Genomic DNA, 6000 nt, shown 5'->3' on the forward strand with positions numbered 1-6000 from the left:
TCACACGTCTTAACAGCGCCCTGTTTACATTACGCACAGTGGTGAGAATGAAGACAGCTATGATTTAAGTGCGCACTCTCTGTGTTCCAGGGAATTTTCATCTATCAGCAGATCTGGTCCTCACAACAGCCGTGCAAGATAAGCCTTTATTATGATCCCCGTTTTGTAAGTGAGGACACAGGGACTCAAGAGAAGTGAAGGGAATTAGGAGGCAGAGCCGAGATTTGAACCCAGGATACCGGCCTTTCTCCTCGGCACCATGCTGCCTCTCCCCCACCTGCATGAGAAGGTTCCATAACCTGCTTTAACTGTGACCCCCCTTCCCCACTGAGGAGCCTTGACCTCAGGGACAGTCACCGTGGACATGTGGTCAGGCCTATAGATCGGACTAATTGATCCCCGGCTCCACTGGGCTCTCAGAGGCAATTGATTGCAATGATGCACTCCTGGCAAGTTTGAAGGTGGTTTTTCGCCCTCGAAGACTTTGTCCCTTTGAGGCTGGACCCTGGGCTTAGTCCCCAGAGAACAGAGAAGCCTGATTTGGCATCTCCAGGAGCAGTCCTGGGTCTCCTGGGAGCTAGGCTGTTGCCATGGTGTCCGCCTTAGCCTCTCTGAGGCTGGGCCCGGCTGGAGAGGTCCAGCTAAGCATTAAATCATGCCAGGCTGGTGACCACGTTGCCAAGGGGATGCCGACTTCTGAGATGCTCTGGTGCTGTGAACACTGGAGAGGAGGGAGCAGGAAGCAGGGACAGGGATTCAGAAGGACATCTCCCTCCTAGGGGCTGGTCCTCTGCTCCTGAAAAGTTCCTGCCTGTGGGTGTCTCCCTAAGAGCCCAGTATGGTGCCTGGCATACAGCGCAGGCTCATTCATTCGCTCATTTGTTCAACCCATGTTTACTGAGCACACTGTCCTACAAGCCCTGGGGATGCAAGGAGGGAGTGGAAACAACACAGGGCTGGCCCTCGCGGGGCTTACATTTTAGTGGAAGAGGGAGCTACTCATGAGTGTAAAAGGACAATTTTGACACATGCCACCAAGAGAGCGACATGGTGCTTGCCTGACGTAGGGGAATTTGACCTAATCAGGGAGGTCAGGAAGTCTACTTGAGTTGAGATCTGAGTAAGCAGGTGTTACCTTGAAGAGGGGGAGGAGGAGGGGGACGGGAGGGGGAGGGGAGGAGGGGAGGGGGAGGGGGAGGGGAGGAGGGGAGGGGGAGGGGGAGGGGAGGGGGAGGACAGGCAGGAGGGGGAGGAGGAGGGGAGGAGGGGAGGAGGGGGAGGAGGGGAGGGGGGGGAGGAGGGGGAGGAGAGGCAGAAGGCACAGTACGTGCAAAGGCTCCATGGGGGCGACTTATGGGACAGAATGAGGACCAGACCCCGCAGGGCCTTGCAGACACTGCTACGGAATCTGGTTTTAACCTCAAGGGCAATAAGCCATCAGAAAGCTTTAAAGCAGGGGGTGATGTGATCAGATCCATTTTGAAATGCTCCCACAGCTGCCGAGTGAAGATATGGCTCCAAGCGGACATGGAGAGATCAGAGGTGGTGAAAAAAGTGCTCAATAAATATTTTGAAACTATTTTTCAAACCTGTCCCCCATCTCCCCCGCCCCCACTGCCACCACCTTGGTTCAGGCATCTTCATCTCTTTCACACAGCTCTAACCAGCCCCTAACTGGACCCTTGGCCTCTGCTATTTCCCATCTGTTATCCACCTCGCAATGGCTGGCAAAATTCCCATTCAGAACTCCCAGCCCGATCATGCCCTCCATTGATTCCATGGTGGTTCTCTGTGTCTTCCTTCCCTCAGCCTGAAACGTGGGGCTCTCTCATTGCAGGAATATTCCCTCCCCTCCCAAGTCTTCCCTCAGCTTCTGGAACATAGGGTGACTTTTATCCCCAGGCAGACTCTCTGCCTGGAATGCCATTTCCTCCTTCCAGTTCTTGGCAACTCTGCCTCATCCTTCAGGAGAACCCGGTAGAGTCTTCCTTGATGGCCCTGGCCCGATATCTTTCCCATGTCTTGGTCCAGATCCTGATTTATTTTTATGCTGCCTCTTTAGGTAAAGGAGAGAATGGATATCTTTTGGAGCATCACCCAGATCAGGCTCTCAAAAGTACATAAATTCATTTAATCCTGGTAATAATTGCCATGTAAAGAAAATATTGTTATTTACATTTTAAAGATGAGAAAACTAAGTCTCAAAGAAGGGAAAGAACTCGCCCACAGTTATACTACAAATAAGGGCCAGAGCTGGGGTCTGTTTGCTCTGAAAATCCGCTCTCTTTACACCACAGCCTGGGATGGAGGGGCGGGGGAGGCATCATTTGGCCTCTGGGGGTTCATTGCACCTGGAAAGGAAAGGAATGAGGAAATGATACAATGAAACGGATGTAAATCTCCTGCTTCTTCCGTATCTGCTCCTTGCTTGAGGTCCCTTTGTCTCAGACAATGATATTAATACTTGTGTTTATATGTTATAAACATTTATATGTTACAAACATTTATGGTTATAAATGTTTATGTTGTAAATAACATGAACATATTTAGTGCACATGCATATGTGTCTGGCTCTATGCAAACTGCTTAGCTAGCATTATCTCAGCAAAAACTTTCTAAGAACCCTGAAAGTGAGGTGCTATGGTTATGCCCTCCCATGGAGAGAAAACTGAGGCCCACATGCTCATCTACAAGAAGAGAGGCTGGACTACGCCTTGCACATCTACAAGGAGTGATTTACCTGGGTCTCAAGGTCATTAAGGGCTTAACCACTTTTACGGTCCTCCTAGCTTTTCCCATAGCCTGAACCCCACTGTTCTCCCAGCCCAGGATCTTCACGTGCTTCTGGAATGCCCTGGTGAGAAGGAGGCAATTTTTACTTCAGTTCACTGTACTTCATATAAGCATCCATCCACCCATCCAACCAACAAACATTTATTAGTACCTACTATGTGCCATGCCCTAGTATGTGCTGGGACTGTGCAGATCAAAAAGGCCTGGCCCTGCAGGAACCCACAGGCTAGTGCTGTTTCCTGCCCACCAAAGCTATCAGTGACAATGCAGAGACCCGTTAGAAAATCTGATTTCTGGAAGGACCCAGTGACTGTCAAAGACTGGCAGCCTGAAGTCGTGCCCAGAAAATCCTTACTTTTTCCACCTCCACTGAAGTCTGGGGAAGATGCAGCAAATCAATGAGAAAGGAATCACCTCAGCTGTGGCTTCTTCCTCAGGAACATCGACAATGAGGAAACATCTTGCAGAGTCTGGGCAACGTTGTCATAGTTGGATTTCCCCTGCTCGGGCAGCTTGCTGAGATTTTTCTAGAGGCAGATTGTCACAGCTTCTCTGTCAGCATCAGCTTAGGAGGCATCTCTCAACAGCTTGTCCTTCCTGTTGACATTTCTGCCAGTGGAGTGGCTGTAAGGCAAGCTCTGCCTTCCCGCAGAAGCTCCTGTAACAGCTGGCATTATTCTGTGCCTTCTGTATGCCAGTCTCTTTGTAGGCGATGTTACCACTCCCCACAATGATCCTGGAATGTAGCGGGTATTGTCCCCATTTTAAAGACGAAAACATTGAGGCTCATTGAGGGAGGGCACTTGGCCCAAGATCAGACAGCCAGGCAGTGGAGTGCTGGGCCAGGAGCCCAGGTCCCCCTGATACATGACTGTATTGACTATATTGTTTCACGGTCAGGTAGCCCTGCCTGAAGGGTAAGCACTATACAATGTTGTGATGTGTTCTAAGTTTATGATCCCTTTGCTTTGGGGGATTAAGGAGGTCTGAGCACGACAGGAGAAATGAGAGTCCACCAGATAAAGCTCTCAGCTTACATGAAGATAGTATCTAAAAGTTGAGAATTTGGAATCCATTTGTTTAGGTAAGATGGTGGTTGGATTTCCAGACTGACCCACAAAATCCCATTTGACCCTTAAATACTTGGAGGATTACTAGTAGTATTTCAACTATACCCAGCTGTCACTTATAACCCTGTTGCTGCAAGAATCACATCCCAAGATCTCACTCATGATACCAGCAATGTGTCTCTCTTCTTCAATGCCCCCACCCCCAAGCCACAGCTTCAGAGCTCCTCCAAAAGGGCAAGGATGGGACTTAATTCCTTTATCTATAAAGGAAAGACCCCTCTGGACACCAGTGAACAGGCCACATCTGTCTAAGACAGGGACTAACACACAGAGGTTCTCAGACCAAACTGACAAAAAAAAAAAAAAAAAAGACAGAAAGTGGGGCATAGGGAGGATGGTGGGTAGGAGGGAAAGTAAGAATCAGGAAGGGAAGGAGTGATGGACAGACAGGAGAGCAATAGCTTCAGTCATTGTGTAGGTGTTTTTGAGATGAAGGGCAGATTCTGCAGGTAAACCATCCAGACAGGCCTGCGCTAAACTTGGCCTCCACCTACATAATTTTTTTTCCGGCTGGCTGGCCTGTCTCAAAGATAAAGAGTTCTTCAGTGGCAGGGAAGGCGGTCCTGTCTGCCCTCCCTAGGGACAGCTACCCTGCTGTAGGGTAATGCAGGGCTGTGAGAGCTGATGCTTGTACCTCCCAAGTGACTCCTTCCCATCCTGGGTGTCCGTTTGCCCTTTCCTGGTGGAAGAGACTTTGTCTGGCAGACAGGCATCGCTGGGTGTTGCCATGGTGATGGCTATGACGTCACTCGGGAGTAAATCAGATGCAAGTCTCACAGTGGAACAGCTCTACATCGGGAAGGTTGTAAGGAAGGGGGAAGGAGTTGATGTGGCAAGGGAAGTCGGGGGATCTACACTGTGTCCGTCTCCCACCTCTCTCCTTGCTTTGTCACCTGAGATGAGCCTCGTTGGTTCATTCATTCATGCACATCATTTTTTGAGCGCTTACTATGTACCAAACACCATGCTAGGTGCTGGGGTAGAGCTGCAGATAAGAGGGTGTGGTCCCTGTATGGCTGTATGGTTTACAGTCTAGTGGGAGGGACAGGCACATCAGAAATTATACCATAACGTGGAGAAGGGAACCCTCCTACACTGTTGGTGGGAATGTAAATTGGTGCAGCCACTATGAGAACAGTATGGAGGCTCCTCAGAAAACTAAAAATAAAGTTGCCATATGATCCAGCATATATCCAGACAAAGCTATAATTCAAAAAGAACATGAACCCCAATGTTCATAGCAGCACTATTTACAATAGCCAAGACATGGAAACAACCTAAATGCCCACTGACAGATGAATGGATAAAGAAGATATGGTACATATATACAAAGGAATACGACTCAACCATAAAAAGAATGAAATAATGCCATTTGCAATTACATAGATGGACCTAGAGATTATCATACTAAGTCAGAAAGAGAAAGACAAATACCATATGATATCACTTATATGTGGAATCTAAAATATGACACAAATGAACTTATCTATGAAACAGAAACAGACTCACAGACATAGAAAACAGACTTCTGGTTGCTAAGGGGGAGAGGGGTGGGGGAGGGATGGATTGGGAGTTTGGGACTAGCAGATGCAAAATATTATACATAGAATGGATAAACAACAAGGTCCTGCTGTATAACACAGGAAACCATATTCAATATCCTGTAATAAACCATAAAGGAAAAGAAAAAACAAAAAGAAATTATAACATAATATGTCACTACCATTGTGATTCGTGCTATGAAGGAAAGTACCGGGAACATATTAGTTCATTCAGGCTGCCGTAACAAAATACCATAGGTTGGGTGGCTTAAAGAACAGTAATTAATTTTCTCACAATTCTGGAGGCTAGAAATCCAAGATCAAAGTGTCGGCAGGGTTGGTTTCTTCTGTGACCTCTCCTTGGCTTGTAGATGGCTGTCTTCTCCCTGTGTCTTTACATGTTTTTTCCCTCTAAATTTTCTGTTCTAATAAGGATACCAATCATTTTGGATTGGGGCCCACCTTTCCCATTCCATATGAGCAATGGGAAGCCACCAATGGGTTGTAAGCAGGAGAGCAACTTGATCAGCATGTTC

Source organism: Delphinapterus leucas, chromosome 1, assembly GCF_059928025.1.
Source record: "Delphinapterus leucas isolate spDelLeu-1000000601 "Yukka" chromosome 1, BTC_Dleu_Yukka2, whole genome shotgun sequence".
NCBI lineage: Eukaryota > Metazoa > Chordata > Mammalia > Artiodactyla > Monodontidae > Delphinapterus > Delphinapterus leucas.